This window comes from Schistocerca nitens, chromosome 5 (genome assembly GCF_023898315.1).
Source record: "Schistocerca nitens isolate TAMUIC-IGC-003100 chromosome 5, iqSchNite1.1, whole genome shotgun sequence".
Classification (NCBI taxonomy): Eukaryota; Metazoa; Arthropoda; class Insecta; order Orthoptera; family Acrididae; genus Schistocerca; species Schistocerca nitens.
In genome coordinates this window covers 620,857,004-620,883,765 of record NC_064618.1, presented here as the reverse complement: position 1 = coordinate 620,883,765, position 26,762 = coordinate 620,857,004, and the positions used below count along the sequence as shown (strand labels likewise).

The following is a 26,762-nucleotide window of genomic DNA, read 5'->3' as shown; positions in this document are numbered from 1 at the left end:
GTAAACAGGATATCCTAAATAACTAAATAACAACTGAAACCAATCCTTTTCTGTAACTTCCTTAGTAATGTAAATGCATACATCCGTTTCCCAATGTGTAATATCTTTGGAAATAAATAATTTTTCCATTTATTTTAGTTTAAATCATTTTAGTAATTAAATTTATAGTTACTCCTGTTAGTTGCACACATTTGGATACCTGCATTTTTGCGATCACACAAAAATTCCACTTCTTACGATGGAAATTTAATTCGTTGTTGCTATAGTTTTCGCTCATGTAGTGAGTCAAAAAAGTGAGCTAGCTTGGAAAAAAAGTGAGCTAGAACCTACACTTATTATCTACTCATATAAAAATTTTGGAGGCAATACTTTTCAGCACGCTCTCATTAAATTCTAATAATCTGACCTCTCAGGTCCAGGAGATTTCCTGTCAGAGCTTATCTTTCTTGACTTATTAACAGAAGTACAGATTTACTCTCATAATATTATTCACTTACCTGTTCTTTTGACTTACAACTTTTAATGATTATACATACCATGTTTGTTTTTCTATAATCATGCAACTTGTAAATTAAGTCTGCATAGCATAAAAGCAAATTCGTATTTGTTTGTTCATTATGTAAAAATATTCTTCATGTTATTGTCACGCATCCTATCCAAATAATTTTTCAATTCAGCGTTACACATTTCACTATATTGTATATTGTTTTGTAATCTAGTTTACATTTGTGATTTCCACGACCTCTAAATGTTTCGCATCTTTTGTTAAAAATAGATAAGGAAAGTTTCTCCTGTTACTGTACTCAATTGTATCTTTGACTCCATAACTGAGTTTTTAATGCAGTTCTCCTTCACTCCTGACATATCTACAGTTAAGAAGTATTTTTGGTAGATGTATCGAAAGTAGGAGACCAATATTGCAGTAACCTAAAATAATGGAAAAAGCACTACTGTAACTTGAAGCCCTAAACTTGCCAACTGCGTATCCACAAAAGAGCTGTGAAGTCGGTATAAGCCTTGTACCTACAGGCTGACAGCTGCCATCATCTGGCACAGAGGAATGGGGTGCTGATAATACTTGTTCACCGAGCTAAAACACAGTCCGACTCAGACAATTTGGCAGCAGAGCTAGAAAACTTACAGCAAGTGTTTGCAGATAACGGATACTCAACTAGGGACATCCGAAAGGCGCTACATCCCTCCAGACGTGCTGATACTGAGGGAGAACGAGAAGAAGAGGACCCATATCTGCTAAGATCAGAAGAATACTGAAAAAGCACTATATCAAGAGTGTGTTCTGCCCACCAAACTTGATCAGGGCGATCCTGGAACAGTTAAGGATGATCTGGGATTGAGAAAACCTGGTATCTACCATATACCACGCGAATGCGGTATGTCTTAAATTGGCCAGACAACCAGGACCGTTGATATTAGATGTAAAGAGCACCAAAGACAAACCAGGTTACGACAAGCCACTAAATCGGCAATAGAGAACTTGATAAATCGGGAAGCTAAATACTAACTCAGCATGTCGTGGAACCCAGCTCTGGGCCTATTACAAAAACAACGGAAGAAAACACAAGACCAGGAGAATGACAGGGGCGCTGGAGAAAGTGAGAACGGTCACCAACAGCCAACACAGCCCGTCAACAGTGCGAGGAACGCGCGTGGCGGGTACGGACCTAGTAGGTTACGCCATGAAACGGCCGCCACCGAGGAAAACAGCGGAAACGGGCACGGATGGAAGACGGAGCACGTGGCGACCAACCGACACGGTCCCTACGAACACGGTCGCAGCGGCGCCCCGCCCGCTACTGAAGGCATGGGAGCGGCTGGCGACGCTCGACAGCTTGGCGCGAAAGCGCAAAAGCAGCTCGAGTCGCGCCGGCTAATCACCGAACTTTTCGGGGCGGACGTCTCTCCCACCAAAACAACTACACTCAACATCACTTTACACTCACCTGTCACTGGACAGTCATGTACCATTCTCCCACCGGCGCCGCAGCCTCAAGAGACCGAGGCAGCGGCGGCGGATGTGGATACAGAAAACCACTACGCAGACCCAAAAAAACACCAGCACAAACAAGGGAGCAACGAAACTCGCTAGGCAACCGAAAGGCGCTGTTGCCTACACCCACTAGCTCATCTCAGGCTAGCAACATTAACACAAAACAAAACGCAAACACAGTTGTGGCGAACAACAACAAAGCACACAAAGCCACAGCGGTGCCCACACAACACAAGACTGGTTTCCCCCCAGTTGTTATACAAAACTATGGGAACCTTAGTGCCCTTAACACTGCATTCGCGGCAAGGCACATAAACAGCACATTACATGCAAAGTACTCGGGGGATAGGGCCTCACTGTACGTTGCCACAGACAACGAACATAAAGATCTTCTGACATTCCTCAAAGATCGGAAGATCGAACATTACACGTACAGAACGCTGGACGAGAGAACCCAGTAGTACGTGATCAAGGGAGTGGATCCCAGTACCCCCAACGAGACAGTACATGCAGCCATTTGTTATCTGGGATTCGACTGTAAAAGTGCCTCCCGGATGACAGGGTTCCGTACACACGCACCGTTACCACACTACGTGGTTGAGTTAGCCGACTCGGCTGATTCCCGCGCCATCCTGCAGATAAAGAGCTTTCTGCGGATGGACGTACGTGTAGAACTTTACGAACCACCCAACGTCCCCCAACAATGCAACAACTGCCAGCGGTTCGGCCACTCGGCCCTCCGCTGCGGCCTGGCAACTCGCTGCCGCGGATGCGCTGGCAATCACAGATCCAACACTTGCACACAAACACAACCAAACCAGCGACGCCGTGCCAACTGCGGTGGGCCCCATGCGGCAAACTTCAGACAGTGCAACTCATACAAACAGGCGCTGAAGCGAAAACAAGACAAAAGTAGGGTACTGTACGACATACCACGTCCAAGGCCAGCGCCGAACCCAGTAAGGAACGGCGTAACGTTTGCCACGGTTGCACGCCCTGGCGGAACGGCACAGGCTGCGGAACCTCAGCGCCCTACACACACACGTGAAACAACCGCTGCAACAGCCACACAACAGCCACAGGCAACACCTCAAACCCAACAAGCATCGGTACCAACACCTATGCCCCCAAACAACACGACCCCACTCCCGGAAATCACGTGCTGCGAAGAAACGCACCATATACAGGAAAACACACCCACACAAGAACCCCCCGAACCCCAAGCCCAGAGGAGGAATAGACGTACACGCAAACACCGGGCGGGGAACACGAAATCACCACAACAGGCCACACAGCAACAACAGAACAGCAACACACAGGAAAACAGTCAACAAGACACCGAGACTGTAACTCACACTACCATCCCCCTCACCACAGAAGTAACACAGGCGCCACAACCTCTGTCACAAAGCACAAATGCCGCTCCTAACAACACACCAATACCCGCACAAGCGGCCACCAACTCCACAACAGCACCTCAGGCTGCCACACCCAACACCAACACATCACCTGGGGGAATACTGGAAACACTATTCCCCCGACACACGACCGTTCAAATCCTTACCAAGGTGCTGACGGCCGTCACTACACTCATCACCCAGCTCATGAGCGCCGAACCCGGGCAATACTGGGCTGTCATACACACTGCCATCACAACACTCTTTCACACTCTTACATGAATAATATACCACACCCGGCCCATAACGCAGACCCGCATACACTATCACAGATCCTGTTCTGGAATGCAGACTCGATCCACAACAAAAGGGCAGAATTTGCCGCGTTCATGGAGCGCAAGGGAATCCTTGTCGCGCTACTGAGCGAGACTAAACTTAAACCGTACAAACAATTAAACTTTCCTGGCTATTGTGTCTATCGTACCGACCGACCGGGCGACGCCGTGGTAGGTGGAACTGCAATCGTCATACACAAAGACATTGAGCACACAAACATAGAGCTCCCTGAACTGGAAAAAATCGAGGCTACGGCCGTCAGAGTCAAGTTCAACGGAGCCTACACCACACTGATATCGGTATACAACAGCCCTGTGGGCATCTCAACACGCGATATCAGCACATTACTCAACATTTCACCGCGAGTAATAGTCGCTGGAGATCTGAACGCAAAACACCCAGAATGGAATTCACGCATACGAAATCCCAACGGCAAAAAACTGTACGAACATTCGCTAGGCAGAAACTACATTATACTAGCGCCGACTGAACCGACGCACATTCCCTATCAGAGGGGACACAGGCCAGACGTGATAGACATGGACCTCATCAAGGGCATTACAGTGACACTCAACGTTGTCGTTGAAAACGATCTGCCCTCAAACCACAGACCTGTAATACTATACATTGAGGAAACACTGCAGCACACGGAACAACGCAAGATGTTGGACTACGGGCGTGCGAATTGGACATTGTTCAAGCAAACGCTTCATAGCCACATCCCACCTATACACGAAATTAACGAAACAGAACAAATTGACGAGACAGTAGAAACCCTCACTAACGCCGTCCGGGACGCAATGGCAGGCACCATACCTGATCGCACCTCACAACAACGCAGTGCGGCCCTGTCCCAGGAAATCCTGGGCCTAATCTCAATGAGGAATCGCCTCAGGAGACAAAGGCAGCGCACTAGGCATCCGTACTTCAAACGGCACGTTAACAGACTACAGGGCATCATACATGATAAAATACAAACACATAGAACACAACAGTGGAATCAAAAACTCGAAGGGCTGGACACCGCACAACCTGGCGTGTGGCAACTAGCCCGACACTTCACCAGGGAGAAAATATACACCCCAACGCTTCAAGGGCCTGACGGACCTGCATACTCAGCAGAAGAGAAAGCAGAACTAATGGCTCTAACACTCGCAGCGTCATTCACACCGAACCTGGTACCATCAGATCCAGTGTTCACACTTACTACTGACCAAGAGGTTACACGCATTCTAGCCCAACCTTCGCGCGACGACATTCGACATACTAGCACAGCCGAAGTCTCCTGGGCTATAATGCATTCCGCTGCTAGGAAAGCCCCTGGTCATGATGGCATTCAAAACCGTGTCCTCCAGGAGTTCACGGATAAAGCAACTGAGTACCTAACACACATAACGAATGTCATACTAAAACACCAACACTTCCCCGCCTTTTGGAAGACGGCCAAGGTCCTGATGTTCAGGAAGCCGGGGAAAGACCACAGCCTCCCACAAAATTACCGACCCATCAGCCTTCTGAGCTCGCTCAGTAAGATTGTTGAGAAGGTGATTCTCAAACGCATCACTAGGCACTGCATAACAAATGACATCCTGAGACCGGAGCAATTCGGCTTCAGGAATCACCACTCCACAACACAACAACTCCTACGGGTCGTTGAACATATAACACATGGCTTCAACATAAACAAAGCTATGGGGGCAGTGTTCCTGGACATCGGAAAGGCTTTCGACCGTCTATGGCACAACGGCCTCATCCGCAAACTCAGCGACGCGGGATTCCCCGACGGGCTGCTGCGTCTAATACACTCATACCTCACAGACAGGAGTTTCAACACTGACGTGCAGGGAAAACAATCAACACGACACGGTATACACGCGGGAGTACCCCAGGGAAGCATCCTAGGGCCCCTACTGTTTAACCTCTACATAAACGATCTCCCAACCACACACAACACAATGATGGCAATCTACGCGGATGACACAGCCATCCTTGCGCAAGATTGGAAACCATCAAACATTACGTCACGCCTACAGACTACACTCAGAGTGGCCGAGCCTTGGTTGGAGAAATGGCGTGTTAGAGTAAACGTCGACAAGTGCGAAGCCGTTCTGTTCACTAGAAGACCGAAGCAACTGCTCAAACACCGCTACTGCAGACCAATAACTCTACATGCACGTCCAATACGTTTCCGCGAGAAAGTCAAATACCTCGGTGTCTGGCTGGACCGGAAATTACTCTGGGGGGACCACATACAACACATGACCAACAGAGATAGCGCGAGGCTCAAACAGCTCTATCCTATGCTCAACAGGCGTAGCACACTGAACAGAAGGGTGTCGAGGACCATGTACATGACACTTATCCGACCCCTGATGACGTACGCAGCTCCTGTCTGGGGATACGCTGCGCCTACACGCCTGCGCCGTCTGCAGCTCATACAAAACAAAGTACTCAAAATCATAAGCAATGCTCCACGATACACACGCATCGCGGACCTTCACCGGGAATACCGACTTGAGACTCTCACGAAGGTAATCCACAAACTCACCACAAGACTATACAGAAACTCCAGACATTCGCAGAACCCGTTTATTCTGAATCTGGGGAACTACGACCACAACCATAGATGAAAACATAAAAGACCAAAAGACATACTTGTAAGGACATAACATCTATGGCCAAGCATACGCAAACATAACGGCACAGGCGAGCCCCTGTTAATCAGACGCCATTACTGGATATCCAGCTGGAATACACTGCCGAATAACTGTCACCACACAGGGAAGCCGTACAGTACACTGCATGCAAACAAGCTCTACACATCCCCCACACAGTGAGATGATCTATGGCCGATCTCCCACTACTGTATAACGATCTTGATTGTTCCAGGAATGTAGCAGCTGCAGCAGCTGGGACACATCGCCATCCCTTGTCACGGTAATGATGCATGATACCTATACTAACAAATCCAACCGTGCATGAGCTATCGCAGCTAGTAAGCCACTACTGCCCTTACTACCCATCCCACTGTCGCAGACGTTTTTTTCCCACGGCACGAGCCATGGCACTTTTTTCCCTCTGCTCTTCAAATCGCTACCCTCACTCGCGTTTCGTCCACTATCTATCACCTGATGGACCGTGTTAATGCGTAGCCTTACCCAGACGCACGGACAACATCACAGCCCAGCATCCAGTGATCCACTTACTAGACAACTAACATGTTTGTGGAGGTGACAGTAGAACATTTGGTTTGGTCACCACGTTGGTGCGGGCGTGGAGGGGCCCCATCTCTATTTAAGCGGGAGCGGACGGCGTAGGGAACGACAGACACCGTCCAGACATAAATATGGGACACGGTCAGTCACAGGAGGCACCTGATGAAGACGTCGAGGTTCGACGTCGAAATATTGTGTAAGATAAACGCAGACCACCGTCAGTACACCAGATTCAGCGAGATGTCATGATATATTATCTTCAAAACAGACTAAATGACTTTCTTTACATAATGACACCATCTTAGGTTCAAAACAAGCTAGAGTATGCTCATCTCCTTCAAACAATTTTTGTTTCTTATCCATTTTTGCTGATAAAATATTAATTAAATTTTGCAGTTCTTCCATCTTCTTAAATACTGTTGATGTTTCTAAGTAATCCCACCTTTTATTTTGTCAGTTTCAATATTTGTTAGTTTTAATTACTCCTTTTAATGTTTGCTTAATAGAACTACCGATTGCTTAACAGAATTTCTGATTGCTTTTAAGGCTCTCTGCCATTTTCTCAAATGCATGAGCAACATATCGTCCATATATGGTGTGATAGAAGAAGAAACAGGAGTCGATTTAGAAGAGATAGGTGATCCAGTATTAGAATCGGAATTTAAAAGAGCTTTGGAGGACTTACGGTCAAATAAGGCAGAAGGGATAGATAACATTCCATCAGAATTTCTAAAATCATTGGGGGAAGTGGCAACAAAACGACTATTCACGTTGGTGTGTAGAATATATGAGTCTGGCGACATACCATCTGACTTTCAGAAAAGCATCATCCACACAATTCAGAAGACGGCAAGAGCTGACAAGTGCGAGAATTATCGCACAATCACCTTAACAGCTCATGCATAGAAGCTGCTTACAAGAATAATATACAGAAGAATGGAAAAGAAAATTGAGAATGCGCTAGGTGACGATCAGTATGGCTTTAGGAAAAGTAAAGGGACGAGAGAGGCAATTCTGACGTTACGGCTAATAATGGAAGCAAGCCTAAAGAAAAATCAAGACACTTTCATAGGATTTGTCGACCTGGAAAAAGCGTTCGACAATATAAAATGGTGCAAGCTGTTCGAGATTCTGAAAAAAGTAGGGGTAAGCTATAGGGAGAGACGGGTCATATAAAATATGTACAACAACCAAGAGGGAATAATAAGAGTGGACGATCAAGAACGAAGTGCTCGTATTAAGAAGGGTGTAAGACAAGGCTGTAGCCTTTTGCCCCTACTCTTCAATCTGTACATCGAGGAAGCAATGATGGAAATACACTCCTGGAAATGGAAAAAAGAACACATTGACACCGGTGTGTCAGACCCACCATACTTGCTCCGGACACTGCGAGAGGGCTGTACAAGCAATGATCACACGCACGGCACAGCGGACACACCAGGAACCGCGGTGTTGGCCGTCGAATGGCGCTAGCTGCGCAGCATTTGTGCACCGCCGCCGTCAGTGTCAGCCAGTTTGCCGTGGCATACGGAGCTCCATCGCAGTCTTTAACACTGGTAGCATGCCGCGACAGCGTGGACGTGAACCGTATGTGCAGTTGACGGACTTTGAGCGAGGGCGTGTAGTGGGCATGCGGGAGGCCGGGTGGACGTACCGCCGAATTGCTCAACACGTGGGGCGTGAGGTCTCCACAGTACATCGATGTTGTCGCCAGTGGTCGGCGGAAGGTGCACGTGCCCGTCGACCTGGGACCGGACCGCAGCGACGCACGGATGCACGCCAAGACCGTAGGATCCTACGCAGTGCCGTAGGGGACCGCACCGCCACTTCCCAGCAACTTAGGGACACTGTTGCTCCTGGGGTATCGGCGAGGACCATTCGCAACCGTCTCCATGAAGCTGGCCTACGGTCCCGCACACCGTTAGGCCGTCTTCCGCTCACGCCCCAACATCGTGCAGCCCGCCTCCAGTGGTGTCGCGACAGGCGTGAATGGAGGGACGAATGGAGACGTGTGGTCTTCAGCGATGAGAGTCGCTTCTGCCTTGGTGCCAATGATGGTCGTATGCGTGTTTGGCGCCGTGCAGGTGAGCGCCACAATCAGGACCGCATACGACCGAGGCACACAGGGCCAACACCCGGCATCATGGTGTGGGGAGCGATCTCCTACACTGGCCATACACCACTGGTGATCGTCGAGGGGACACTGAATAGTGCACGGTACATCCAAACCGTCATCGAACCCATCGTTCTACCATTCCTAGACCGGCAAGGGAACTTGCTGTTCCAACAGGACAATGCACGTCCGCATGTATCCCGTGCCACCCAACGTGCTCTAGAAGGTGTAAGTCAACTACCCTGGCCAGCAAGATCTCCGGATCTGTCCCCCATTGAGCATGTTTGGGACTGGATGAAGCGTCGTCTCACGCGGTCTGCACGTCCAGCACGAACGCTGGTCCAACTGAGGCGCCAGGTGGAAATGGCATGGCAAGCCGTTCCACAGGACTACATCCAGCATCTCTACGATCGTCTCCATGGGAGAATAGCAGCCTGCATTGCTGCGAAAGGTGGATATACACTGTACTAGTGCCGACATTGTGCATGCTCTGTTGCCTGTGTCTATGTGCCTGTGGTTCTGTCAGTGTGATCATGTGATGTATCTGACCCCAGGAATGTGTCAATAAAGTTTCCCCTTCCTGGGACAATGATTTCACGGTGTTCTTATTTCAATTTCTAGGAGTGTAAAAGAAAGGATCAGGAGTGGAATTAAAGTACAAGGTGAAAGGATATCAATGATACGATTCGCTGATGACATTGCTATCCTGAGTGAAAGTGAAAAAGAATTAAATGATCTGCTGAACGGAATGAACAGTCTAATGAGTACACAGTATCGTTTGAGAGTAAATCGGAGAAAGACGAAGGTACTGAGAAGTAATAGAAATGAGAACAGCGAGAAATTTAACATCAGGATTGATGGTCACGAAGTCAATGAAGTTAAGGAATTCTGCTACCTAGGCAGTAAAATAACCAATGACGGACGGAGCAAGCAGGACATGAAAAGCAGACTCGCTATGGCAACAAATTCATTTCTGGCCAAGAGAAGTCTACCCAACCCCTCAGCGACGGGTTTGGATCCAGAGGTCCTGGCTTCCTGATCTGTTGAGAGCATTTTTGGTATGACATCATCAATGACATTGAACTTGACCTTGAAACCTGGTTATGTCACATGAGGTCACTGACCTTGAAGGCATTGCGCCATGAAGATGTGAGATGGTGGAAATTTAAAAATTGAAGATGGTTGATGGTGGGCATTTTAAAGAATATCAAAGATGGTGGAAAATTTTTTCAGTCAATCACAGTTCAAGATGACTCTGTTGGGAAATACTTTTCAGTCAATTAAAGTGCTGTATAAATATTTTTGGCCAAACCAGTCATGTTCAAACGTATCCACAACGATTTCTCACATTTTAATTTATGAATAAATGGGAAGCATGTACACATATATTTTTATTTTTATGTCATAATCAAAAGTACTCAGTCATTCTACAACATTTTCACGATCTTCTTCACCTCAATTGAACCCTGTATTCAATAGTGTTCAATTATTTATGAAAACATTTTTAGCACAAACATGTATTTTTTTATTTTTACTTCACATCAAGAAGTATTCAGTTGTACTACGGTAGTTGCACAAGATTCTTTCCCTGAACTGGGTGGTGTGTTCAAAAGCATTCGATTACTTATCAAAAATGCCTTTAAGCTCATGTACATACACACACAATATGTAATTTTCTATCTGGTTGAACTCTTAGCGTTTATGTAAAATACGGCACCATGTCGTCAGTAAATTTCATTTCACATCTGCTTCATCTGTTAATTATATATATCGCTCTCTTTTTTCATAATCCACTAATGTGTGCACCAAATACTGTATTGCCCTATCATGAGAATGGAAAAGAAAAACAAGTCTTCAAAAATTCTCTAGATGTGGAATTTATCATACAAAAGGGATTATATTGCAAAGAGAGTTAGATGCACACTTGGTTGAATGTGCACATGCACTCTACCTGTGACGACGAATATTAAGAATTTTAATTGTATGTCTCTTAAATTTAATATTTTTATGTTGTTCACATATTTATCTTTTTTACATTGGTTCATAATGCAAGAATGCATTGGTGTCCTTAATGTATTAATCAACCCGTTTATTGTACTGAAAAAGAATCAGCTCCCATATACAGTGGAAACATATGAATTTAATAAACATCTAAAACATTTTATAATATCATCTATCGTAAACCGTAGGTTATAACAATTTCAGTAAATATTTGAGATATTTCACCAGCTGATCAAGTTGTGGCATTAGTATTGGCATTAAAGGTCAATAAATTACCATGAAATCATCAGCATTCAAGGTCAAGTTCAAGGTGAGAGGCAACGTCACAGGAGAAATACCTTAACTGGGTCATGAAGCTAGATCCGAGTCTAGAGCTGAGGGATCGCTCAGGAACGCCGTAGCATTTCTGCTACTCTTACAGATTCCTGTACTCTAGCGGAATGAAACTTCACACTCCAGCAGCCGAATGTTAGGAATTACTGCTGTACAGGTACATGCCTGCTGAGTATCTCACTCTAAGTGGGAAATCTAATTACTGCGTGAAAGTTCGTGAGTTCAGGAGCGTTCATCAAATGAGGGACTACTCTACTCGCCATCAAGTGTTATTGTTATTCCACAGCGTGAGAACACAAACTTGCCCCGTCGTTCGCGGTTTAACAGTCTGCCCATATTAAGTTTGTCTGCTCACCAAGTGCTGGAAACAGAGGGAAGGTTCCAAAGGACGACTGCCGTCTGCAGTACGCTCCTATATGAATCAAAACAGTGAAAGGCACGCCAGTGAAGAACAGCTGACTGATATTTACTACTGTGTAGTTCTTGACCATTTATCAACTATTCACATTATATATTGCACATTATAACTAAAGGAAAAACAAAACAAAAAATCTGCAATATCTATTAACATTGAAAGTTCCTGGTACTCAGTTTGAACATATCAGGAAATTTCAAATCGTACATTCCAGCGCATAAGGGAAACTTCGGTTTGAAAATCAATAAATATTGTTTTCAAAAGGAAAGTAACTTGATGTGTGACAGACAAATGATGGATGAAATAACGTATTCATGTGATTTGCGGTAAGTAACCAGTGACGGCGGTGCTACTTTGAAATATTCGACGGCGCGAATTTGAATTCTACAAAGCTTCACTCAAGGGCAGGTAGCTCGTGTTGGACCCTCATCGTCAAGTCACGTCCGATAATCCCCATTTTGATTACCTGTCCTCACCCTAACATGCTTATAGAGCATGTATGGAATATGACTGGAGGATTTGTTTCCCAATTGTAATCTTGTCTGAGTTTCTGGCCGAATAAATTTGCCATGGTTCAACAACCATGTTAGAAAACTACTACGAAAGCAGAGAGAACTTCAAATTTAAGCGTAGCCAAAACATCAAAAAGAAATAAACACAAAATGAAGCCCATTTAGCATGAGGAGAGCCATGCGTGAAGCGTTCAATGAGTTCGACAGTAAAATTCTGTCAACCATCTTGACAGAAATTCCTAAGGCGTTTTGGTCTGATCTTAAATCAGTAAACGTATCGAAACTATCTGTCCAAACACTCTGCGACCGTAATGGTACTGAAACGGAGACGACACAGAAAATGCCCGAAATACTAAAACTCTTTATCCAAAACTGTTTTAAACAGGAAGATCACGCTGTAATGTCTACTTTAAAAAGTGGCACGGTTGGCAAAATAACTGATATCAAAATAAGTGACAAAGTACTTCAAATTCCTCAACAGATGGAAGAGATCTGGACCTGACGGGATATCAATAAGATTCGACATTGAGCATGAGAAAGAACGTGCCCCTCTTGTAGCAGCAGTATATTGTAGGTATTTGGAGGAGTGAAGTGATCACAGTGATGGAAAAAAAGCACAGGCCATTCCCGTTTTCAAGAAGTGTCGTCGAACTGACGCACGAAACTACAGGTCTATATTTGTGAACTTGGTCGGTTATAGAATTTTGGTTTATATCTTATCCTCGCGACTTATGACATTTCTGGAGACTGAAAATCTCCTCTGCAAGCCCAACAAAAATTCCTAAAACAACGATAATGTGAAACCCAGCTCCCACTGTTCGTTCACGAGAACCAGTGAATAGTTGATAGAAGCGCCCAGGCAGATGCCGTGTTCCTTGGCTTCCAGAACGTGTTCAATACAGTTCCTCACTACAGCCTAATAAGCTATCTACGAGCCAACGCAGTGTGTGATTGGACTGAAGATTTTCTAGAAATTAGAACACTGCATGTGATTCTGAACGGAAATAAGTCTTCAAACACGAAGGTAACTTAGAACGTATCCCAGTGGAGTGTTATAGACGATTACGTTTCACAGTGTTTATAACAGACGTATAAGATAACGTAGGAAGTTCCATGAGGAATTTTGTGGATCGTGCTGTGGTGTGAGGAGAAGACAAGAAGAAAGAAAGTTGTAACGAAATGGAGAAAGATCTGCAGAGGATCAATGCTTTCTGCAGGGAGTGGCAATAGACCTTCAACATAAACAAATGGTGAAAATAAGAGGTGTTTCCGTAAGAGCGTGCAAAAATGTAACAGGACATAGAAAATGCTCCGCTGAATAATTTGAGGTAGGGAACGTGGGGTCGGAGAAGCCAGCTTAAGAAGATAAGGAAGTAAACTTGTCTACCGTTTTGTCAAACATTACTATTTTCCAGCTTATTTACAACTAATGTGCATACACGTTTACGTGTATTGTGCTGTTTATTTACATGTACATTCCTTATTTCCTGCAAGGGAACAAGGAAGACGAGCCTGATTACTGGGAAGTCATGATGCAGTTTTTGTTTACTTCACTTGTCCATTAGGTGGCTCTGTTGTATCGTATTTACACTGCCCCCTTGGCTGTTCGTGAGAGGACGTGGATAAAACAATCGCTTCAGTGTGTTTGTCTGCAACCATCTCAATGCTGTATTTCCAGGTCCTTGGACTGGAAGGGGAGGTCCTGTTCCGTGGCTTTCGAAGTCACCTGACCTGAATCCCATTGGTTATTTCCTAGGGGATATCGAAAGTCACTTGTGTATGAGACCACAGTGGACACGAAGATGGAATTAGTTGCCAGAATTGTAGACGCATGTGATGTGATTCGAGACACACCATGGATATTTGTCAGAGTGCGTCAGAATCTTGTTCGCCGATGTCATGCTAGAAGAACTGGCGCCCACACCGAGACTTACCGGAAATCGTTCTTCCCTCAAACTACTCACGATTTTAACAGGAAAGGAGTAAGCGACAGTGCTGCATATACCCTGTATGTCTCCATCCCGCATAACCTCCGTGACAGGGTGTACGGTACGTAGCTTCGCCACACGCTGCAAGGTGACATTCGGATTACGCAGATAGATAAGATAAAGACGTAAAAGGTAGCCAGAAAAGAACGCTTCACTTTCTAATTAGCTGACCTTCAGACTGTAGATTCCCCATCAGTCAAAGTTATTCCACCCCACCCCCCCCCCCCTCTTTTCAACTAATTTAAGCTCCACGCGCCACTGTATAGTATGTGACGAAGCTATGTACCGTACCTCCCTATCACGAATGGTATGCGGGATGGATACTTTTGGTACCAACTGCGTAGTCCTGAATTGCTCTAATTTTAGCGTCTTAGCCATTACGTGATATACATGTTGAAAGTTCTTGCGTATTATTCTGTTGGTTCCTAAAATACAAATTTGTAAGAATCAAAAAGCGTCGAAGAGTATTCAAAAACAGCTCAAACAATGACTTATAACACACCATTGTTTGTGGAAAATTATATTTGTTTAAGATTCTTCCGACAAATCTGGCACTTGCCTCGAAAACAACGGCCTCACTGCTGGCGTCGTTCCAATTTAATTCGCTCCAAAGGGATACTCGGTAATACTTGAAGGTTGTGACTGATCCCAGCGACTGACTGTCGATAGCGTAGCCAATTTATATAACATTTTTCTTATTTTTCGCATGCTACACTACATGTATTCACACTGTTGCTCATTAAAAATGCAAAATATGGAGGATACCGTACGAAACACTATGATATATTAGGAATATACAGTACTAGCGAACGAGGCAGTGTTTCTCAATTGCCAAATATGTATGGAAATTGGGAGCTCGATCTACTCTTCTTCTCCCACTCCTCTCCCTACTGTCCAGCTCTGTACTTCCTCCCTCCTTTTGTACATGTTCACTACGTACGCTTTCTCTCTTTCCATCACCTCCTCCTCCTCCTCCTCCTTCCTCCAACTCCCCTGATCGCTCTCTCTCTGTCCGTCTCCTTCTTCCCGTTCTCTCTGACCATCTCCTCCTTATACCTCTCTACGTCGTTTTCCTCGCCCCCCATTCCACCTCTCTATCCATATTCTTTCTCTGATCTTGACACTTGATTATTTGTATACCAAAGGAAACTCTGGGAAACAAAGTCGCTTGAAACTGATGGGTAAATCGCGTGGGATAATTGGTATACGGGGTATGAGAGACACCTCTCTAGCTGTTGGATATATGAAGATAGTAGCTTGAAAGACGGTATTTCGCATAGTTTTAATCTGCAAACGGATGCGAGTACAAAGATTCGGACGATACGGATTCTGTTATCAGATCACAAGCCGGCAAGCCATAAACTCACCTTTCCTGTCTTCGGTTAAAACTGACTGCGAGGAAGAAGACGAAACCGCACATCTTAGCAACACAGCACAGCACACTTTTTTAAAAAAAATTGCTCTGAGCACTATGGTTCTTAACTTGTGAGGTCATCAGTCCCCTAGAACTTAGAACTACTTAAACCTAACCAACCTAAGGACATCACTCACATCCATGCCCGAGGCAGGATTCGAACCTGCGACCGTAGCGGTCGCGCAGTTCCAGTCTGTAGCGCCTAGAACCGCTCGGCCACTCCACACTTTTGACACTTCGGTTTTAACACAAAACCTGTACATCGTTGTTTAAAAACAATGTAGCCTATGTTTCAATTGTTACTAGAATATTGTGTAAAAATCTGGAAAAAAAATCCGTCAAGAATATTTCGAAACTTTTTGTAACAACATTTGCTAGTTATTTATTATACGTACATTAATATACCACATCAATTAAAAAAATATATAGCCAAAGTTCATCCAAACGTTAGAGTGTCGTGAAAAAATCTGACGTAAATTGGTCAGGAACTTTTGAAGATTTTTGTGGAATAAGTTTCCACTTCATAAATATATTTTTAAAAAAACATGTAGCCTATGTCCGCCTGAATGTTTATTGGATTATCGTGCAAAAATTCTATGCAGCATCGAATGGCAGTGTATCTTCCAAGTTTTATTCTCGCCTGACACTGTTAGTTTCCGGCGTTCCCACTACTGGGCGCGCGGAAATGAGTCATTCTAACCGTCATTCATTGTAACAATTATCATGGAGTCGTGTAACGGTGAAGAAGATCCACAGTCTTGTTTATGGTTTCACGAATCCAAATCTGCTACTACAGTTCAGAGACAATTCAAGACTAAACATCACAAGCAACCACCTCAGAGACAAACTGCTATTAACTGGTACAATCGTTTCACCAAAAATGGCTGTGCATCGCAAAGATGCCTGGTCAGCGTCAGCCAGCAGTCTCTGACGCAGCAACTGAATAGTTTCCAAGTCAGCTGTATCTGACATATGGACTTACTTCAGCATTATCTAATGCCTCAATTACAACAGGATGTGGGCAAAGAATTTGTTTGCTAGCAACATGGCGCGCCACTACACTGTCATTGTGAAATTGTCACGTTATTTTCGTGGGAAAACTTGAATTGGACGTGGTGGAACAATTTCCTGGCCATCACGATCACCTTCTTTAACCACATTGGACTTCTGTGTATGGAGTTACATTATAGACAGAGTGTTTGATCCTCCGCTTCCAGGAAATGTCGACCAGCTGCGACAACGGATAACACAAGCAGTTCCCACCATATACAGGGTGTTACAAAAAGATACGGCCAAACTTTCAGTAAACATTCCTCATACACAAAATAAGAAAAGATGTTATGTGGACATGTATCCGGAAACGCTTACTTTCCATGTTAGAGCTCGTTTTAGTTTCGTCAGTATGTACTTTACTTCCTCAATTCACCGCCAGTTACCATGCGACTCATTGCTCTACAGTACTAGCATCAAGCACATCAGTACGTAGCATCAACAGGTTAGTGTTCATCACGAACGTGGTTTTGCAGTCAGTGCAATGTTTACAAATGCGGAGTTGGCAGATGCCCATTTGATGTATGGATTAGCACGGGGCAATAGCCGTGGCGCGGTACGGTTGTATAGAGATAGATTTCCAGAACGAAGGTGTCCCGACAGGAAGACGTTCGAAGCAACTGATCGGCGTCGTGGGGAGCACGGAACATTCCAGCCTATGACTCGCGTCTGGGGAAGACCTAGAACGACGAGGACACCTGCAATGGACGAGGCAGTTCTTCGTGCAGTTGACGATAACCCTAATGTCAGCGTCAGAGAAGTTGCTGCTGTACAAGGTAACGTTGACCACATCACTGTATGGAGAGTGCTACGGGGGAACCAGTGTTTCCGTACCATGTACAGCGTGTGCAGACACTATGAGCAGCTGATTGGCCTCCACGGGTACACTTCTGCGCATAGTTCATCCAACAATGTGTCAATCCTCATTTCAGTGCAAATGTTCTCTTTACGGTTCTCTTTACGGATGAGGCTTCATTAAAACGCGATCAAATTGTAAATTTTCACAATCAACATGTGTGGGCTGACGAGAATCCGCACGCAATTGTGCAATCACGTAATCAACACAGATTTTCTGTGAACGTTTGGGCAGGCATAATTGGTGATGTCTTGATTGGGCCCCATGTTCTTACACCTACGCTCAATGGAGCACGTTATCGTGGTTTCATACGGGATACTCTACCTGTGCTGCCAGAACATGTGCCTTTACAAGTACGACACAACATGTGGTTCGTGCACGATGGAGCTCCTGCACACTTCAGTCGAAGTGTTCGTACGCTTCTCAACAACAGATTCGGTGACCGATGGATTGGTAGAGGCGGACCAATTCCATGGCCTCCACGCTCTCCTGACCTCAACCCTTTTGACTTTCATTTATGGGGGCATTTGAAAGCTCTTGTCTACGCAACCCCGGTACCAAATGTAGAGACTCTTCGTGCTCGTATTCTAGACGGCTGTAATAGAATACGCCATTCTCCAGGGCTGCATCAGCGCATCAGGGATTCCATGCGACGGAGGGTGGATGCATGTATCCTCGCTAACGGAGGACATTTTGAACATTTCCTGTAAGTGAAGTCACGCTGGTACGTTCTGTCGCTTTGTGTTTCCATTCCATGATTAATGTGACTCGAAGAGAAGTAATAAAATGAGCTCTAACATGGAAAGTAAGCGTTTCGGGACACATGTCCACATCACATATTTTCTTTCTTTGTGTGTGAGGAATGTTTCCTGAAAGTTTGGCTGTACGTTTTTGTAACACCCTGTATATCAAGGCTTGCTTAATAGGATTTGGCAAGAAACTTATTATATATGGGACCTTTGTCGTGTTACAAAAGGGAGCCATGCTGGACATTAGCATTCAGCGTCGCAGAAAATATTTCTGTAAGTTCTTAACCTTTTTCACAGTTAAAAGTTTCTTTTGTACAACTAATTTATAAACATCCTGCATTTGTTGGTCGGAAAGTTTATTACTGAATCGCGCAATATTTGGAGTAAATCGCCAGCTGTTGTGGCCGAGCGGTTCTAGGCGCTACAGTCTGGAACCGCGCGAGCTCTCCGCTCGCAGCTTCGAATCCTGCATGGATGTGTGTCATGTCCTTAGGCTAGTTAGATTTAAGTAGTTCAAAGTTCTAGGGGACTGATGACCTCAGAAGTTAAGTCGCATAGTGCTCAGAGCCATTTGCACCTTTTTGGAGTAAATCGGCTTAGAACTTTCCGTTACTTTTTCTGAAAACTATACGAATATGTAGCCTATGTCCGGCCGAACGTTTTATAGAGCATCGTGTGAAACTTGCAGTAAAGAGATCAAGAATATTTGTGGATTTTTGGTAACAACTTTAAACAGCGCCTTGACTTTATAGTGGGACTATAGTGGGAAACGTTTACGACGAAATTTGTAGGTTATTTTGAAGTAAACTTTAGTAAACAGAGCCACCACTTATTGCAGTAACAGTGGATCTAAAACGGCTGGGAATCAAGGCGAACTGAGGTCAGAAACGAGTACATCATTTGATGTTGCTTCTAATCTATACCACACTGTCTGGCAAGCGGTGGTGTGCCACGCTCTCAGCAATCGATGCAGAGATATTTTCAGTGGGTGAGAGGCCTGCAGCACGTATTAGTCAGAACAACAGTCGAAAACACCCTCCATTGGGTTAGGTCATGGCAGAACGGGCAACAAGCCGTCGTGCTGATAGATAAAGTCACAGAGACCTCGCAGACAGGGCACATCCACCGTCATTAACACATCACGTCAGGGAAGCTCTCTGAACTATCGGCTATGCGACCCACGGGAGATCGTTTTGTGTAGCTAATGCCATTCATACCGTCACGCCTGCCACTGGACCCGTATGACGATAGCGAATACAATGTGGCAACGTTCGTTATCCTCGGTGACACCGTATGCAGAAACGGGACTCGTCTGAAAGGACACGAGGCGATACGTTTCCTGTTTCCATTGTTCTATTTGGGCGCACCACTGTTGGCGCTATCTCTCTGCTCTCCCGTCAAGGTAAGCCGCAATAATGTTCACAGTGATAACATTCCGTGGTACTCCAAGCGTCGATACGCTGTGCGTGTGGATGCTTGTCTTACTGCAAACAAGTATATTTCTAGACAGAAGGTAGTGATGTAATTATGCCTTACAATACGATCCAGGGAACAATATGTCTGTCCTCTAGGGCTACAATCGCTGGGAGCCGTGACTTCTGAATGAGAATCCTTTCCTTGTAAACAAAATGTATATGGCGGTATTCGTACCTATTTCTGTGGTTGCACTGAAATAATGTAATTTGCATTTTAGAACAGTACCTGTCAGTTTTACTTCTATCGCATGCTAGCTTCATGGCGTTGCGACTTATCCAGCTTTAGTTGCTATCCTTTTCACCTGAGGACGATAATTAACAACTATCCTTTGATTGTGCTTCAAAATCGTTCAAATGGCTCTGAGCACTATGGTGGTGGTGGTGGTTAGTGTTTAACGTCCCATCGACAACGAGGTCATTAGAGACGGAGCGCAAGCTCGGCTTAGGGAAGGATTGGGAAGGAAATCGGCCGTGCCCTTTCAAAGGAACCATCCCGGCATTTGCCTGAAACGATTTAGGGAAATCACGGAAAACCTAAATCAGGATGGCTGGAGACGGGATTGAACCGTCGGCCTCCAGAATGCGAGTCCAGTGTGCTAACCACTGCGCCACCTCGCTCGGTACATGAGCACTATGGGACTGAACATCTGAGGTCATCAGTCCCCTAGAACTTAGAACTACTCAAACCTAACTAACCTGAAGACATCACACACATCCATGCCCGAGGCAGAATTCGAACCCGACCGTAGCGGTCGCTCGGCTCCAGACTGAAGCGCCTAGAACCGCTCGGCCACTTCGGCCGGCCTTTGATTGTGAACATGGAGACAGGACACTGCCGCAGGCCTTCAGACGCTATAAATGTAGCTGTTGCTGTCCCAGTTACAGGCTACGCGAACAAGAGGTGGTCGTATTGTGTATTTGGTAGTAGCCAATGCCACCACACCGTACCATACTATACTGCATTTTAAAATTTTTTTAACGATGTTTGATAACAGTAAGGTGTTGTTTAAAATCTTTGTCATGCTGGTTTTGGTTTTTCAGTGTCACGCCAGATTTTTGTACAAAACAAATCTGTAGTTTTATCTGAAATCACGATTTTTTTCTACAAGAAGATATTTTGATTGCATTGACAACAAATTATTTATTTTCTAACCTTGTATAGCAGCACTACAGTACATCATTATAGTAAATAATACGACGGTTGGAACTTAAATAGTGGCAACTACTTATTCACAACCGATACAAAAGAGTTACATGTTTGCACCTGTTACTGTCCTTAAAAGTAGTCGGCAATGTTAAGCACAGCCGGTTTCTAGCGATGTGGAAGGTGTAGTATACCATTACCAGAGCTTGTTCTGTTGATGATACGATTGGAGCGGTATACTGCCTGTCGAATCTCGGAAACAGTTCTGAAGCGAATGTCACGAAGAGGTTCCTCCATCTTCGGAATCAAATCACGGTCACAAGGACTTAGGTCCGGGGAGTATGGTGGATGGTATTGTACTTCCCAGTCCCATCGACCGAACAGAGCAGGCACATCTTGTTATCCTAACGCATTACGCTCCTCCAGGGCAGACCGTCAGTGCACAGTATTACTGTTCGTTTTTGGAGCAACACCTGCGATCAGCTTTGGGAAAGAAGCGGTGACACTTTCTGCGCAACCCACCCATCATTTTGCGCGACAATACGCGGGCGCACAGAGCACAAACTGCTAGTAATTATTACAAGACTGCAACACGTGTATGACATTTCAATTTCCACTCCCTGATTTTATTTATTGGGTCAAACAGGCACTGAGACAGACAAATTTACATTATTTAAAAGTATACCTTTCAGACTAACCAGGCAAGTTCTTGGGCGCGAACACACAGATCTGTATGAATGTTTGGTTACAGGACCATTGTGTACCTCTAAATGTGCTGGTGGGTGTCGTTTTTCTGCAAAACACAGTCATGCTCTAGATATCACTGTAGATGTAATTGTAGACGCCATACGCAATGCAGCAATCTTAACTATAAATGTAAATGCGGAATGTCAATAAAATGCTCCGAACAATACGAATGACTGCAAAACGCACAGTGAAGAAATACAAGTTGACCGCATGGCGTATTTGCACATTCTATAATATCAGTGTTGAACGCCACGTCAGTGAGACTTTTGAAGTTGTCACTGGTTCACCAATATCGTAGACAGCGTTCTGCCATGCGTAACGAAGCATTGGTCTGTATACTCCCGCAGATAACTGTTTGTAAATGACAGAATGCATATTCATGATAAAGAATCTGTCGTGCAATTTCGGCTGCATATTACTGGAACGTAGTTTAATGAAATCTGTTATTCTCTTGGCATATATTTTATATTGCCTGAAGAAATACACATCCAGATGTTGTGCATATTTTTTAGTTTTAGGCGGAATGATTTTTAAATCTACATCTTTTCCGCCAGATGCTTCCAGTAGTACTCGTTCATCCTTATGTCCAGACCAGGAGTCACAAAGTACCAATTTCTCGACAAATGTGGATTCAAAACTGATAGAAAGAAACGTCTTCAGATGTTGTTTCGTCATCTTCCCACTCACACTTGCATCGACGACGACATTTGGAGGGCACCGCGTTTCTATTTCCCTTGACATGCGGGATCCAAACTTTCCACTGGATTCTTGGAAGCAAATATAGAGTTTGTCTGCCAATCGTCCGTCCATTGATATAGCAACATCGATCGTGGAACTATGTGTTGCACAGTTAACTGATTGCAACATCGCGACAATGTTTCTCTCCCCTCTCATGGATAGTGTTCTGTGACAAGAAAGTTCATAGTTGAACTGACTCTGAGCACAGTTCCATACTGAATTAATATCGATGTTTTCTCTCGTGATATGCTCATTGACGTCAGCAACAAACGTTTGAGCTCTTTCAATCAACTCTTCTTCGTCATCCTTATCTTTTCGTGCTTGGAGCATAGTGATGTTATCCTAAACTCCTTTTTCAAATTAGTAATAAATCCTAGTCAAGCCGTAAAGTTTGTACACCCGAGATTTCTGGCTACGTCCAATGCCCAATGTTGTAAATGCCAATAATGAACGGCGGAACCGCATTCTCGCGCTTCATCGAATTTCGCCGTTACTCGCTCCTTGATGGTCTTGAACAGCAGTGTACGATTTCCTTTGAAAACTGTATTCTTTCTCTTTTCTTTGCACGTAATCGAGTATATTTTTAATATTGATTTTGGACTTCAGTTTAGGTTATCTTTTCAGAAGCTTGTCGTATGTGTCGAAACCTCTTACGTAATAATCATCGTGCATGTTCTCCAGTGTGTTGTCATCAAACGTCGTAATGATACTTGCAACTTTAACCTTCTTCTTGGGAGACGGTTGGTATTCACTGTCACAGCTTTCATCGCCTCTTCCCGCACTTGCCGTAGCACTACCGTCTGCAATGAGTTGTTGGTCATTATCATCTCTATCATCATCATTATGTGTTAGTGTTACAACAGTATCTGTTTCTAACTTATGCTCATATTTCTGCACTATAATAGATACCAGAAAAAAGCGAATGATTCGTCTTCTACACCAATACCATCTTCACGAAGAAGGGTTCTTCGTAACTTCATCTCAACCAATCGCAATACATTAGCAGGATTGATTACCAATCGCCGAGCCATCTGACGCTTCAATAGACAAATAATGTCACAAAACGCAACTTCAGAGGCACACAGCACCGTCCCTACTGGTCCCGACTGGCGTACCTACAGGTCAGTGTGCAATGCGGCATGGCATACTCAGAGGCCTCGAACGGACGACTGCAGAGTTTTGCAGATGCGGGAGTATCACTAGTGCAATAAGAGGCCTTTACATTATTTCTCACACGATTTTGGTGTATTTGTGTTTGTTCGAGCCCAAGTACTTTCCTGGTAAGTTTTGACGACTCTGTACACTGCCTGCACTGTCGTGGATCATAACTGAGTTGAAATATATTCAAAAAACCCTCAATATTGAAACGTTGTGAATTCAAAAATATTATTAATTCCTTTCTCTGTTCCTGTACAGAGAGAATGATACTACAGGTAGCAGACGATGTTTTTCTGTCAATCGAGACTCAAGTTATTCGGCCGCATGTCACGACTTCAATAATTTAATTCATTTTGACTAAAGAATACCAGTGCGGCATTTTCTTCTAACTTGTAATCATCACCATCATCACATTCTTTTTCTGAGCTGTTCTCCTGTTAAAAATCTTCAAGAACAGTAGTTGGAATTGGAATAGGTAGAGACTCACTATGCATAGCTGGTCGTAAGTCAGGAGAAGTGTTAGGATATTTTATATCCTTCTCATTTTTCTTTTTATCACTGATTTTGAAAGAATGATTTTGAAAGAATACAAAAGTAAAAATCATATACATGATTTTGCGGCTCACTCTAAACTCTACGAATTGCAAACGGCATTACATTCCTCTTCTCATTTCCCCAAAGTCTCTGTTTGTCGACGCATGTACGGCATACATTGAGCGGTACCCAGCTTTCGTCTTGATCACTAAAGGCTTTTTTCATGATACTGTTCATGTCCTGTCCTTGCTTAGCAACAATGTAGTTAGCACATACACAACAGAATTCCTTTGGGTTATTCAAACACTTGCGGCAGCTCATGTCTGAGTAACTGGGAAACTACACTTAACAGGACAAATATAATCCCGTGACAGTGTAGCACGTCCACAATTAAGTTAATATTCGCGCCTGAGAGCCAGACTGGGGTAACACCCTGACGTGCCAAAGAAAATGGTATACGGAGAAATGTAAACAGGCAGAAGACGGCGCTGCGGTTGGCAACGCCTATACAGGGTGTTACAAAAAGGTACGGCCAAACCTTCAGGAAACATTCCTCACACACAAAGAAAGAAAATATGTTATGTGGACATGTGTCCGGAAACGCTTACTTTCCATGTTAGAGCTCATTTTATTACTTCTCTTCGAATCACATTAATCATGGAATGGAAACACACAGCAACAGAAAGTACCAGCGTGACTTCACTTTGTTACAGGAAATGTTCAAAATGTCTCCGTTAGCGAGGATACATGCATCCACCCTCCGTCGCATGAAATCCCTGATGCGCTGATGCAGCCCTGGAGAATGGCGTATTGTATGACAGCCGTCCACAATACGAGCACGAAGAGTCTCTACATTTGGTACCGGGGTTGCGTAGACAAGAGCTTTCAAATGCCCCCATAAATGAAAGTCAAGAGGGTTGAGGTCAGGAGAGCGTGGAGGCCATGGAATTGGTCCGCCTCTACCAATCCATCGGTCAACGAATCTGTTGTTGAGAAGCGTACGAACACTTCTACTGAAATGTGCAGGAGCTCCATCGTGCATGAACCACATGTTGTGTCGTATCTTGTAAAGGCACATGTTGTAGCAGTACAGGTAGAGTATCCCGTATGAAATCACGGTAACGTGCTCCATACTGACGAAACTAAAATGAGCTCTAACATGGAAATTAAGCGTTTCCGGACACATGTCCACATAACATCTTTTCTTTATTTGTGTGTGAGGAATGTTTCCTGAAAGTTTGGCCGTACCTTTTTGTAACACCCTGTATAAGTCAACAAGTGTATTGGTGCAGTTGTTAGATCGGTTCCTGCGGCTGCAATGATTTAAGTGATCTTGAACGTGGTGTTATAGTCGGCGCACGAGCGGTGCGACACAGCATCTCCGAGGTAGCGATGAAGTGGGGACTTTCCCGTACTACCAATTCACGAGTGTTCCGTGAATATCAGGAATCCGGTAAAATATCAAATCTCCGACATCGCTGCGGCAGGAAAAAATATCCTGCAAGAACGGGACCAACGACGAATGAAGAGAATCGTTCAGCGTGACAGAAGTGTAACTATTCACAAATTGCTGCAGATTTCAATGCTGGGCCATCAACAAATGTTAGCATGCGAACGATTCAACGAAACATCATCGAGATGGGCCTTTAGAGCCGACGGCCCACTTGTGTACCCTTGATGACTGCACGACACAAAGCTTTGCGCCTCGCCTGAACCCGTCAACACCGCCCGTCAACACCGACATTGAACTGTTGATGACTGGAAACATATTGCCTCGTCAGACGAGTCTCCTTTCAAACTGGTATTGAGTGAATGGGCGTGTACGGATATGGGGACAACCTTATCAATCCATGGACCCTGCATGTGAGCAGGGGACTGTTCAAGCTGGCTGAGGCTCTGTAATGATGTGGGAGGTGTCCAGTTGGAGTCATATGTGACCCGTGATACGTCTCCATACGACTCTGACAGGTGGCACGTACATAAGTATCCTGTCTGATCATCTGCATTGATTCATGTCCATTGTGCATTCCGACGGACAATGCGACACGACACCAGTCCAGAATTGCCACAGAGTGGCTGCAGGGATACTCTTCAGAGTTTAAACACTTCCAATTGCCTCCAAACTCCCCACACATGAGCATTGTTGAGTATATCTTGGATGCCTTGCAATGTGCTGTTCAGAAGAGATCTCCACACTCTCGTACTCTCACGGGCTTATGGACAGCCCTGCAGGATTTATAGTGTCAATTCCCTGCAGCGCTACTTCAGACATTAGTCGAGTCCATGCCACGTCGTATTGCGGCACTTCTGCGTGCTTGAAGGGCACCTACACGATATTAGGCAAGTGTATCAGTTTCTGAGGCTCTTCACTGTAACTCGAATAGCTTTATATGGGGAAGAGTGTATATTTTTGTGAACTTTGATGCTGGCTGGGTTTCTGTACTTAAGTACATAAACATAACTAATCTGACTTGCCTAAACTGTATACTAATTTGGTCCCCAACAACATGAGATAAGTGCTTGCATCCCTTCATGTACATGTGTTTTAAGTCGCTGAATTAAATTGTACAGTCGTAATA

At 44.6% G+C, this 26,762-nt stretch overlaps 1 protein-coding gene across 1 annotated transcript in view; it reads left to right on the top strand.

Annotated features, from left to right (window-relative positions):
- Positions 1-26,762, top strand: part of LOC126260623 (trace amine-associated receptor 8a-like) — a 198,407-nt gene that overhangs the window by 27,466 nt on the left and 144,179 nt on the right. The gene's annotated exons all lie outside the window — the stretch shown is intronic.